Source organism: Uranotaenia lowii, chromosome 2, assembly GCF_029784155.1.
Source record: "Uranotaenia lowii strain MFRU-FL chromosome 2, ASM2978415v1, whole genome shotgun sequence".
NCBI lineage: Eukaryota > Metazoa > Arthropoda > Insecta > Diptera > Culicidae > Uranotaenia > Uranotaenia lowii.
In genome coordinates, this window is record NC_073692.1 from 270,631,393 (window position 1) to 270,645,490 (window position 14,098).

General features: G+C 38.8%; 1 protein-coding gene and 1 long non-coding RNA gene across 2 annotated transcripts in view; one reads left to right on the forward strand and one right to left on the reverse strand.

Moving 5' to 3' along the window:
• Window positions 1-14,098, reverse strand: part of LOC129741002 (polycomb protein suz12) — a 79,358-nt gene that overhangs the window by 52,693 nt on the left and 12,567 nt on the right. The gene's annotated exons all lie outside the window — the stretch shown is intronic.
• LOC129741024 (uncharacterized) lies at window positions 8,659-9,481 on the forward strand. Its single transcript, XR_008736423.1, has 2 exons — window positions 8,659-9,274; window positions 9,335-9,481. It is a non-coding gene; the product is annotated as an uncharacterized LOC129741024 (long non-coding RNA).

Below are 14,098 nucleotides of genomic sequence, written 5' to 3' on the forward strand. Positions count from 1 at the left end.
CGCTCGAAGCTGGCTTGTAGCAGAGTAGCTTCGAAACAGCTTAACGCTTCTTGCTGCACGAGACCAACTTAAGGGACCCGCCCGAGCAAGAGAACTCTTCGGTTTGGGCGATTCCGTCAGATCTTTGGGTTGCAATTTTTGCACTCGGATTTGCTGCTCTTCTTCGGTATCTCCTGGAACCGATGGCAGCAAGCCTTCTGGGCACATTTCTTCTTGGGAGCGTCCGATCCGCATTTTCCATTTTTGCTTGAAGATGAAAACGAGTGACTCTTGGTAACTTTCCGGCTGCCTCCAGTTGCTTGAGGGCCGAGATTCGTTTGTTTGCTTTGGAACGTTTTCTCCGGATAAAATTCTCCGCCTCTGCTGGAAACGGCACTGGTATTGAATCCGGAACAAGTTTCCGTAAATTAAGGAAAAACACAATGTGGAAATAGCTAGAACGCAATTTTTGCGGTATAGAAATAAACAAGACCAGCTGATATTTGTTTACATCGGGAAGCACGTCCTGTCAAAAATCATGATAGTATTGGTGAGAGCGCCAGCAACACCGAATATTTTCAGAGTGTTCCACCGTCCACTTTATGGTGCACTACCAGTGGGCCACCATCCCTGAAAACGAGCATGAAAACAGCAAAAAGTGCACTACCGGTAGTGCCCCGGTGCACCACCACACGAAAACGAATTCTCTATAAAAGTTCGCTGCTTGAACTGACTGCCCCAAAAATTCTTATTCTCCTAGGCATGAACTGCGATTTTTGTTATGAGACAAACTTTGTTGTCTGTTGTTGTTGGAAACCTGAGACGATCTCAGTGTCTCCCGAAGAAAATGGAAGACGCTGAGATAGTCTCGAGACGAACCCATGAGCTTTACATAAGGTGCGGAGATATTTTGATGCTGTCACAAATACATCAGTATCTTCCTCTTCAGACTGGTGTGCATGCAATGCGGTCTGATTCGCATCAATGACGTCATAACAGTTGTTTGGGTTGCAATTACGGAAGAGTTTTTGATTTAGATAAATTTTTTTAAATGAAAAAATGACCAAGTGCTGAATAAAATCCTGCAAAATTTCGCAGGTCGATGCTAAGAAGCAAAATAGAGCAGTGAGTTTTCATCAGCTACCGAAGGAACCCGCGGTACGCAAAAAATGGCTCGCGTTCTGTGGCCGTAAGGATGGATCCGGCATATACGTGTGCTCCCAGCATTTCGAATTGACGGAGTTGGTCAATGTTTATATGGAAAACGCAAGGAGGGTTCTTATAAAATCTGGTAAGTATTTCTAACTTAGGCCATTATCGCAATATTCTTTATGTTTCGTTTTTTCTCTCAGCTTTGCCATCCGTTCGTTGCCCTCCAACTGAGTCTGCTCGATCCATCAGAGCTGAAGTGAGGAACCGGAAGCAAGTAGTCGAAGAATTTCTACAGAGAAATGCAAACTTGGGGATCAGTTGAAGTCATCGCCCTCGATAACAATATCTTCTAAAGGTGCATTTACAGTTCTTTCGAACGTGAAAATGAAAAAACTTATATTCTTCAAAAACTCGACTATGCTGCATTTCATGGCTGCGAAACTAGGTGGAATAGATGCGGAATGGTTGAACGATTATTTTTGAACTGATTTCCTTGTTCAAAGCCCTTTAATATTAATTTTATTTCAATTCCCCCGATTTTCACTGCGGAATATTTTTTCCGCGTTCACTGACATTCCGCTCGAAGTGTAAACGCACTGAGCGAACGTGAAAACGGAAAACGAACAAGAGTGGTGAATATAAATTCCGCGTTCATTTTCACGTCCGAATGGCAATGTGCATTCTGAAAAAAATTTCACCGATGACGGAAAAATTTTTGCTTCATAAAAAATTAGTTTTTTAATTTGTAAGAACATTTGAAGGCAATTAAAGGCTTAAAATACTACGAATTTGAAATGAAACGCATACGATATTTTATTTTTTTAACTTTAAAACCCGCTTGGGCATCATTTAATTGCCCCTGTTGGAAGAGTTTCTCGACGAATAAATGTACCTGTTTTTAAGAGCTTCTCAACGAATAAATGTAAATGAAGATCATCGAATGGCCAGATTCCATTGAAATAAAAAAATAGATTCCGCTTTGTTCAAATGTGTGTTTCAGAAAAGGTATGGAAATAATTACAAAAATTTATGAAATCATTCAAAAATAATGTGTTTTAAGGAGAACTGAAAAGCAGAAAAATTAACAAACAAAAGAGTACTGATGCATTTTAATTAAATAAAAACCTTTTCAATTGTTTCACTAATTAAAATTAATTTTGAAATTTTTGTTTGTCAATTTTTAATCAAGAACAAAAAATGGCTATCTTGTAGAAGTTATATTCATAACGTCCTTTCAATAAGTTTTTCAAAAGAAACGAATCGCTTAAGCTCGTTACTCCTTGATCGATAAATACTTTTTGGGAGTACTTTATATTCATAAAATTTAATTTAAATTCATTGTATTCAAAGATAAGAACTTTAGGATTATTTGATTAAATCAATCGTTTTCAAAGCTGAATATGTTTTGAAGAAGAACAATATGTTTTTTTGAGAAATTTGAATTTAAATTTGAGCATTGGTTCGACAAGTATCGATCAAATCATTGGTTGAATGATCTGTCATTTTCCGATCGAAACCAATTTCTACCCGCAGTTGAACAAACCTCTTACTAATTTTGAAGATTTGACCGATTTGACATTTCACTGCGGAATATTTTTTCACTGTGGTGAGTTCACGTTCACGTTCGAGTTCGAGTTCACAAGAACTGTAAACCGGGCTTAAGATGGTTATTCCATCGACGACGAGGGAACAATCCACGGTAAAAAAAACGCGTTCTGTAACAACCGAATCACGCTGAAAAAAACCATTCAATACTCATTTTGAGATGGGAAATTCACTCAACAAGGATATATGTTTCACCTTTTATACGAGCGTTCACTATTTTCAGTATTATAGTACTTTAATCATGTTAATTTGACAACTTTTCTAGTAAACTGTATTACGCACTGCAGCCCCGATGATGCTATGACGTCATCACTGTAATACACACAATGTTTACGTTTTTTCGATCACCTATACCACGGCAAACCGAGTTCCTCCACACCTCTGCATCTAGCTCATGGGACACGAACCGTCTCCTAGTGTGCCTAGTGCCTAGTGTGCAATAAACACATTTTAATATGCTTTTTTTAAATTTATTTTTAAGTTTTATTAGTGACACACCCTGCTTTACTCCGGTATACGAGGAGAACATGCTAATCGGGAACGAGGAGTTTGTTTCCTGTTAAGCCCGCAGGCCTACGCGGCCCTCATTAAGGTGCATTTACAGTTCTTTCGAACGTGAAAATGAAAAAACTTATATTCTTCAAAAACTCGACTATGCTGCATTTCATGGCTGCGAAACTAGGTGGAATAGATGCGGAATGGTTGAACGATTATTTTTGAACTGATTTCCTTGTTCAAAGCCCTTTAATATTAATTTTATTTCAATTCCCCCGATTTTCACTGCGGAATATTTTTTCCGCGTTCACTGACATTCCGCTCGAAGTGTAAACGCACTGAGCGAACGTGAAAACGGAAAACGAACAAGAGTGGTGAATATAAATTCCGCGTTCATTTTCACGTCCGAATGGCAATGTGCATTCTGAAAAAAAAAATCACCTATGAAAAATGTTTGCTTCATAAAAAATTAGTTTTTTAATTTGTAAGCACATTTGAAGGCAACTAAGGGCTTAAAATACTACGAGTTTGAAATGAAACGCATACGATATTTTTTTTAACTTTAAAAGCCGCTTGGGCATCATTTAATTGCACCTGTTGGAAGAGTTTCTCGACGAATAAATGTACCTGTAGGAAGAGCTTCTCAACGAATAAATGTAAATGAAGATCATCGAATGGCCAGATTCCATTGAAATAAAAAAAAATAGATTCCGCTTTGTTCAAATGTGTGTTTCAGAAAAGATATGGAAATAATTATGAAAATTTATGAAATCATACAAAAATAATGTGTTTTAAGGAGAACTGAAAAGCAGAAAAATTAACAAACAAAAGAGTACCCGAATAGAACAGAACCATGGTATCACATTCATTATCCAATGAATTTAAATGTGACCATGTACTTCATGGTTAAAAGTACATCCGAGCGTGAAAAATATAAGAGTTTTAAACATTCCAAGTTTTTCGTGTACGGAAGATTTGATGGCTGCGGCACTTTGTTTTTCTTTCCTCTACACAATCGGCAGCTTTCTAGTGTTTTTAAAATTAATGAATTCATTCGAAGTTTTCGGAGATGGACGCAATGGTGAGTTGAAACCGAGTTTATAAGAGACAATCAAGTTTAACCTATATTTTTTATAAATTCCAGCAAAAAAAAACATCACATTGCGAGTAAATGGATGCCGGGAGCGGCTACGGAATCCCGAATAGTGTGCCTTGGACCGGTCCAGCGAACAATAAATAAATGTATGTAGCGTTATTTTTTTTTAATAAATCAAAAGTTTTTAAAAATTCGTCCGTTTCAATAATACTTAACTATGAAAATGATGACAAAACCAAAAATAAATACAAAAAACCCACCATGAGTAAAAATTTTAATTACAGCGGCTTAACAATGAAAATCATCGGGTTTTCATGGTTTTACTATGAAAAAGTGGAAGCTGTTATTACCATGAACTTCATATTTTTTAGCTTCCGAATGTATGGGAAATCGCCATTTTTTTCATGGTCACGCTGCATAACAATACCCCTTTTTCATGGTTATTTTCGTCAAAACGATGAAATGTATGGTCAAAAACTATGAATTCTAATGTGCATTCACGGTATCGTGGACGATAATAAGCATTGTGTAAACCATAAAATTTATGGTATGTGAATATGGAATTCGTGGTTTTTTCATTGTACAATTCTATTCGGGTACTGATGCATTTTAATTAAATAAAAACCTTTTCAATTGTTTCACTAATTAAAAGTAATTTTTGTTTGTCAATTTTTAATCAAGAACAAAAAATGGCTATCTTGTAGAAGTTATATTCATAACGTCCTTTCAATAAGTTTTTCAAAAGAATCGAATCGCTAAAGCTCGTTACTCCTTTATCGATAAATACTTTTTGGGAGTACTTTAAATTCATAAAATTTAATTTAAATTCATTGTATTCAAAGATAAGAACTTTGGGATTATTTGATTAAATCAATCGTTTTTAAAGCTGAATATGTTTTGAAGAAGAACAATATGTTTTTTTGAGAAATTTGAATTTAAATTTGAGCATTGGTTCGACAAGTATCGATCAAAACATTGGTTGAATGATCTGTCATTTTCCGATCGAAACCAATTTCTACCCGCAGTTGAACAAACCTCTTACTAATTTTGAAGATTTGACCGATTTGACATTTCACTGCGGAATATTTTTTCACTGTGGTGAGTTCACGTTCACGTTCGAGTTCGAGTTCGCAAGAACTGTAAACCGGGCTTTAGATGGGAACCGATAAACGAAAGAATAATCGTAGCCAGATTCAGAACACGGGTTAGAAACCTTACAATGGTCCAGTGTTATGCGCCAACTGACGTTGCCGACTTGCAGGAGAAAGAGCAGTTTTACAGTCAACTGAACAGCGTGGTTGAGAGAATTCCAAAGGGAGACATTCAAATCCATTTGGGCGACTTCAACGCAAAGATTGGCACCGACAATCAGGACTTGAGCGCATCATTGGGCACCATGGTCTAGGACAGATGAGCGAAAACGGAGAGCTGTTTGTAGAATTTTGTGGTAACAACATGGTAATCGGTGGATCGCTCTTCCCCCATTGATCAGCACATAAGGCCATTTGGGTTTCCCGAGATGGCCGAACAGAAAATCAAATTGAACATCTGCATCAGCCGAAAATGGAAAAGAAGCTTTCTTGATGTACGCAACAAACGAAGTGCAGACATGCTGGTGTTCGTTGATTTCGAAAAAGCATTCGACCGACTTAACCATGAAAACATTTGGGCGGCTCTAAGGGCATCCGCAGCAATCGCGAGTATAGTGAAAATGCTCACGCGTTTGATCACTTTTAAACCGCACCGGGGGTTAGTATGTGGGTGAGCAAAATAGGGCCGTTGCCGTCGGGACCGACAAAATCACCAAATTTGCTCACTAGAAAGGGGCGAGAGCAAACATGCACTGAAAAAAATCTACCATTTAAGGCTTAGTTCAACAAACGATGTTTATTAAAATTTTGTAATTTTGGTAAACAATTTGTTGATTAATTAAGCAATTGTGGCTCTTCTTTTGATTCGTTCGAACGTGCGGACGGAATTTTGTTCGCGGGGGGATCGGAAATGTGTCGAAAATTATATAGAGCCATTTTGGAAGTATTCTGTGCTGGGTCGAAAGAGGTGAAAATTTAGGCCCTGGGAATCGGTGGCCCAGGGTTTGTTCTTCGCAGCCGAGTGGGTCGTCGGAATTAGCATAATTTTGAACAGTGCAGAACTTGCAATTGACCAGCATCGAGTAACAACAACGTAAGCAATGCAGGTAAGTGAAAAAACTGTTTATTTAGCGAAAATTTATTTTTTTTTAAAATTTTTCTACCCTCCGTACAGGTTGGAAAAGTATAGGCAGCAGATAGAAAAAAAACTTCACTGTCTGACCGGGGCCATGAGCAGCATCTTTAGCAGATAAGTTTGAACCGGGGCAATGACGCATACAATCCTCCTTCTCGCTGCGCTGCACCAGGGAAAACGGTTCCGACTCACTGAAGCCAAAGTCTTGGACCAGCGGCGGAAAACCTCCTGTTTGATCGTGGAACTCCACAGCAGCTGGCATATTTCGCGCAAGTTCCGCTGAATTTCGGATGATTCCGGCTGACACTGCACAGAAGTTCTAGCTGCATCCGCAACCTGACCCGGTTGCTGGTCGCTCGAAACTGCGTGGCCCTGTTGCTGCTGTATGGCATCTTCAACCAGCATGTCGACTTTGGCGTCACATAACGGATAGCAGTTAACCCGTCGAATAACCTCCAACAATCGCTATGCATAATAATAATTAATAATTAATAAAAATGATAATAACCGAAATTGAAGCGAAAAAACTATCGACTCCGAAAATTTATTCGATCAGTAAATTTAATTTAATATTTTCTGTTAAAGTTTTCTCAGTGCAATGCACAATTTAAAAATAATATGCTTCCACCCGGTGCGCGAAAGAGTGTGTATACCAAAATCGGTACGCTGAAATGAGCAAAATCGGGCCGCGTATACTCTCGTATTGGTGCGTTTGCTCTAAGGCGACGAGGGGTCTCAGATAAACTAGTCCATCTCATCGAAGCACAGTCAGCGGTGTTTAAACTCGCCTCGGAAAGAATCATTCGGCTGATTTTTTCCGAGTTTAACTCGTTGTGTGCAGATTGATTTTATCTTCGTTCCAATCATGACGTGATTGCACACAAAACGAAGAGAACAGTTCCGAGTTGATGTTTTCCCCTCCTCGCAGGAATAAAATCACACCAATGAAACAACAGAACGAAGCTTGCCGTACACGAATGCTCACGAGCGATCGTTGCCCGACGGACCGAGTTAACATTCCTCGCACCCTTCTCTCGCTCGTTTCCCGTTCCCTTGTATCCATCACTTTTAGCCACGCCCCCATGCGTTGTCCGATTGATGTGTTCGGCTGCCGAACGAAAACGATTTTTTCTTTAATTCGCAGAACTGTTCGTTTGCTTCGCTGATGTTTCCCCCCCGATTGCTGTTTACTCCTGCCGAGTTTACCCGAAGCTTACTTCCTGATGCTTTCCGAGGTGAACTTTAGATAGCATCATTGCAGATTGAGTTTAACGAAATAAAATCGTTCTGCAAAGAAGGGCAAAGTGCGAGTATGTAGACTCGCGATTTTAACATCTCTGAGCACAGTACGAGGCATTTTCGTGCAAGGTCTTGCACGACGGTGTCTTGTCCGAACCAATTCCGGTAACTGCTGGAGTGAGACAAGGATGTATTCTATCACCGCTACTTTTTCTAATCGTAATGGATGAGATTCTAATTGGATCGATTGACTGTGCACCGAACCGAGGATTGCCGTGGAATCCTTCAACAACGGAGCAACTGAACGACCTTGACCTGGCTGACGATATTGTTTTGCTCGTTTTGCCAACCAGATATGCAGAGCAAACTCCACGACCTCACCGAAAGTTCCAAGGCAGCAGGTCTCAAAGTCAGTGTCGGAAAGACCAAGTCGATGGAGATCAACGCAGGAAATCCCTCCAGTTTCATGGTAGCTGGGCAACAAGTTGAGAACGTGGAGTGCTTCCAGTATCTTGGTAGCCAGATAACGCCTGATAGTGATACCAGAAAAGACATCGAAACCCGGATCAGAAAGGCCCGATTTGCGTTTGCGAGTCTCCGAAACATCTGGCGGTCACGCCAGATCTCTCTACGAACGAAAATCCGAATCTTCAACTCAAACGTCAAATCCGTATTGCTGTACGGGTGCGAAACTTGGTGCACATATGCGGTAACGACGCGAAAAGTGCAAGTATTTGTAAACCGCTGCCTGCGGAATATCATCCGCGCTTGGTGGCCTGGCAACTGGATTTCGAATGAGGAACTACATCGCCGGTGTCTTCAAAGGGCGCTAGAAATCGACATTCTGGAACGTAAGTGGAGATGGATTGGGCACACGCTGCGAAGAGATGAAAACGAGATTTGCAAAGAGGCGCTAGATTGGAATCCAGAAGGTCATCGAAGAAGAGGCAGACCCAGAAACTCGTGGCGGTGAAGCCTAGCCGCTGAAATCCGAACTGTCGACGAGAATCTTGACTGGGAGCAAGTGAAGACGCTGGCTCCGGATCGTCAACAGTGGAGGTCTTTTACCACGGCCCTATGCACCGGAGGATCGGCGCGGGATCATTAAGTAAGTAAGTAAGTAAGTGACACGCCATCTTCGTGGCATTCGTGTCATCGATTTTTTTTTAATATGCTGATTTTCTGGACTTTGGTAAGATTGATTCAAATATGCCTTATTGATTTTTTAAAACAAGCAACGGCTTTTTTCAGAACGACCGGATTTCCCCTCGTCGAAGGATATGTTGCCTCAATTTTTCGGATGTGGGACGACATCCGGATCTGCCTCCAGTAGATTTGAAACAATACACAACCATAATAATAAAGGAAATGCTTACCAAGTACTTTTTCAGCTGGATTAGAAAGCATGTCTGGACCGAGAGAGAACCCCGATTCCGAATATCCCCGAAGACGTCGGACGCGATCCGGGAGTTGTCCATATAGGTAGGTTCAAAATATAGGCATTGTAAACGTTTTTAACAATCTTTTTCCCATTTTATCCAGTGAAGCAAATTGTCACAGCATGACGAGCCAGATGTATAGACAAGCTGGAAGATGGTTACAATATAAGCCAACAAACGGGAGTTTTCATTCATCAATTCCGTACCGTAGCTTTCCGGATTCCAATAGCTCCCGCGAAATCACCAACTACACGCAGAGAAAACTTGGATTTTGATACAAAACAAAACTGACTTTGATTCAAAACATTCGGTTTTTTTAATCAAACTCCTGTTTTCTTTGAATCAATGAATTATCGTTCTGATTCAAATAAATAATTTTTGAAAGAACGAATCAATTTTTGGAACTGAATAATTTTGGACTTTGATTTTAAACAAATTCTTTGATGCAAAAGAAACTTGTTCAATTGTACATTTCGTTAAAAACAAAGTAAATTTTCTTTCAACCAAAGAAAATTGTTTTCAACAGAAAGGAATAATTTCTTTAAATTAAAATTTTAAACTTAGAAGATATTTTGGATTGAGCAAGAACCGAATTTCGTATAAAGTTGTTTTGGTTGTGTTGAAAATCAAAACTAGTGAATCAGAGATAGCTTTAGGAGGATTCAGGATGAAGAATGGTAAGTGTGTGTTAATCCATCAATCAAAAAGTGAATGTTTAAGATTTTTATATAAACTCTTGCATTACAGGACCACGGCAGATTCTGCCTCAAATCCAGCGGTCTGATTATTTTCGGCCCGATCTTCAGCGGTAATCACCAGTTGGATGACCACTAAAGCTAGCAACCGGAGCTGCTTCCGGAAGTCTATTGAGCGGGCCAAGAAGAATGCCCTCAGGCCAAAATTAGGACCAAAATTATAGTGAACCTGTGTTAGTGTTAATTTTGTGAATAAAAATGAATTGCAAATGTAAATTCTTTCTTTTTATTATTCAAAATTCCTAATAGGTACTTCGGGACAACAGAAAATATTTCTTCCAATTGGAATAAAAGGAAAATGGTTCAATGAACCAATCCTTTTAAATCTAAATCTAAATTACATTGTAGCAAACGAGAACAACTTTGCATCAAATGGAACTGTTTTTTGTTTCAAAGCATTAATATTTTGATTCAAAGATTTTTCAAAAGAAAAATTCTTTGAAACAAAGGAAAATGCATTTGAATCAAAGGAATTTTTATTTATCCCAAAATCAAAGGAAAAAATCCTTTGTTTTTACGGCACTTTCCTTTGAAATAAAAAATCTTTTCGCTGCGTGTAAATTTATAAACAGTTGTAATTCCGGTGTCATCCCAGTGATTAAGCCCCCGAATCAAAATTGTCAACACTGTTGTAAGGATTGTATTTGTGTAGGAAAAAGTTTTAAATAACAAAAATAGACCACTTTCATTATTAAATATTTGTATGCCCTTTTCATAATTTTGGCTGGCTCAAGAAACAAACACAAAACCCTGCTGAATGACAACACCAGAAAATTAAGTTGCGAAAATGACGTTTATTCTCAAATTTGGGAAAACCTCCCAAACTTATTTTCGCCGGGAGCCAGTTTCATACGATTTTGCTGCATAACAACTTAGTTTTGGGTTGTTACTGTCTAGAGTGTTGCAAAGTGGTGCCAAATGGAATAATATCACTGACCACCAGGGGTGCCAGGTGGTTTCGTAAGAAATCAGGACAACGCGATGTTAAAAATCAGGATTTATCAGGACACCTCTTGATTCATGAAAATTATAAGGATTTCTGCTTAGATTGCATAAATAAAGGCGTAATACAGATGCTATAAATGCCTTGATTTATGTAACAACAGTACGCAGCTTGTTGGCCTGCCGGTAGGTCATATCGAAAAACACCATTTGAATATAATCTGAACCGAAGATTACCATCTGCTAAAAAGTTTAAATATTTTCTAACCTATTTATTCGTTTTTCTCATAGTTAAACTACAAACTCGATCATATTCAAGAAGTTTTTATGAAAATCATCTTAAGCCATCTTAAGGACAAATTTTCAAAAATCAGGACAACTCGAGAGTTTTTGAAAAATCAGGACGGTCACTCAAAAATCAGGACAAATCCTGATAAATCAGGACACCTGGCACCTCTGCTGACCACACTGACATGACACTTACGCCGTGTTCGTAAATTGATTTGTTCTATCGAAGTGATTTTTTCTATCGATGCTGGCGTTCGTAAATTAAACAAACTGTATGCAAAAGCATTGGAAGGTGATTTGACATCTACCAAACAAATCGATGCATCACCCAAACAAATCAGTTTACGAACACCCCGTTATACACCGTATTCATTTTCACCACCCGAAAGTGTTGCACCATCCACGCTGAAAACGAGCATGAATCGAGTTTTGCCCCCACCTTTGTTGGTGTGCGTGAAATCGGCAGTGTCAACAGAAAACATCAAGCTGTCAAAAATCCATTACAGCTGGTATTTGTTTTCGTTTGACTTCGAAAAGTGAAATGAAATTTACTTTAGTTGATCATTGTCTTACCGCTACCGGTCCCATGAACCGGCTCAAAAGAGCAATCAACGATAGAACAAGAAGAAGATCATTGTCTTTTAAATAATATGAAAATTTTAGCATGAATTTAAATATTATGTTGAATTGTGAAGATTTCAGATTTATTTTGCTTGGTAGATTCGCCTCTGGCTCTGATGATAACTGCAATACCGGCGGTTCTAAGCGGTCTATGTTTGCTGCTGCTAGACTGCAGTTGCCCCAGCTTGAAGGTTTCGGTATTTTGAACGTTTATTCCTCGGAAACCTCATCTTCGTTCGAGTACCTTTTTCCGTTTTCAGATTACAAAAAAAAAATTCTTCGGAAGTCAAGATGGCGAACTCGGATCGCGGAAGTCGGGGGAAAAAATTTTGCTAACAGACCGAAACGAACGAAATTCAAGCTCCCAATGCGGGTGTAGTTTCGAACTACCGTTTTTGAAGGGCAACGGGTGGGAATACGGGACTTGGCGCAACCGAGCATCGTCACCCTAAGGCACAGCTCGAAGCTGGCTTGTAGCAGAGTAGCTTCGATGCAGCTGAACGCTTCTTGCTGAGGAGACCAACTTATAGGACCCTCCCGAACAAGAAAACTTTTCGGTTTGGGCGATTCCCCCAGATCTTTGGGTTGGCCTTTTTGCACTCGGATTTGCTGCTCTTTTTCGGCATTGCCTGGAACCGATTGCAGCAAGCCTTCTGGGCACATTTCTTCTTGGGAGCGTTGTTTGGTTTGGAACGTGCCATCCAGGTGAAATTCTCCGCCTCTGTTGGTATTGAATCCGGAACAAGTTTCCGTTCTTCGGTATAATAAAGAGAAAAAAACAGCTCGAACGCAATTTTTGCGGTATAGAAATAAACCAACCAGCTGATATTTGTTTACATCGGGAAGCACGTGCTGTCAAAATTCATGATAGTATTGGTGAGAGCGCAAGCAACACCGAATATTTTCAGAGTGTTCCACTCCACCGTCCACTTTATGGTGCACTACCAGTAGACCAGGGGTGTCAGGTGTCCTGACTTTTCAGGATTTGTCCTGATTTTTGAGAGGCCGTCCTGATTTTTCAAAAACGCTAGAATTGTCCTGATTTTTGAAAAATGACCTTTAAATTGTCCTGATTTGTCCTGATTTTTGAAAAATATCCAAACTTTAAATAAATTTATTGTTAAATGGTGAGAAAATCAAACAAATCTTCTTTAAAATAGTTAAACCACGTTAAACTAATTTAACCGATGATAATCTTTGGTTCAAATGATATTTAAATAGTGTTTTTCGTTGTTAACTTCAGGACATAGAAAGTTCTTCTCGCTGTAGTTGCATAACTTTAGGCGTCTTCAGCACCTGAATTTCGCCTTTAGTTATGCAATCTAAGCAGAGCTACATGTTATTTTCATCAATTTAGTGGTGTCCTGATAAATCCTGATTTTTATCATTGCGGTGTCCTGATTTTTATCAAAACACTCAGAAAAAAGATTTTTTATTTCAAAGGAAAGTGCCGCAAAAACAAAGGATTTTTTCCTTTGATTTTGGGATAAATAAAAATTCCATTGGTTCAAGGACATTTTCCTTTGTTTCAAAGAATTTTTCTTTTGAAAAATCTTTGAGTCAAAATCTTAATGCTTTGAAACAAAAAACAGTTTCATTCGATGCAAAGTTGTTTTCGTTTGCTACAATGTAATTTAGATTTAGATTTAAAAGGATTGATTCATTGAAATATTTTCCTTTTATTCCAATTGGAAAAAAATATTTTCTGTTGTTCAGAAGTTCCAATTAGGAATTTTGAACAATAAAAAGAAACAATTTACATCTTAAATTCATTTTTATTACAAACTTAACACAAACACTGGTTCACTATAATGGAATTAACCGGTCCTAAATATTGGCCTGAGGGCATTCTTCTTGGACCGCTCAATAAACTTCCGGAAGCAACTCCGGTCATCCAACTGGTGATTGCCGCTGAAGATCGGCCCGAAGATAATCAGACCGCTGGATTTTGGGCGGAATCAGCCGTGGTCCTGTAACAATGTAAAAGTTTATATAAAATCTTAAATATTCACTTTTTGACTAATGGATTAACACGCACTTACCATGGTATGCATTCCTCATCCTGAATCCTCCTAAATAGCTATCTCTGATTCACTAGTTTTGATTTTTAACACGACCGGCGAAACTTAATTCGAAATTCGGTACTTGCTCAATCCAAATTATCTTCTAAGTTTGAAGTTTTAACTTAAAGAAATTATTCCTTTCTGTTGAAAACATTTTTCTTTGGTTGAAAGAAAATTTACTTTGTTTTAAAAGACATA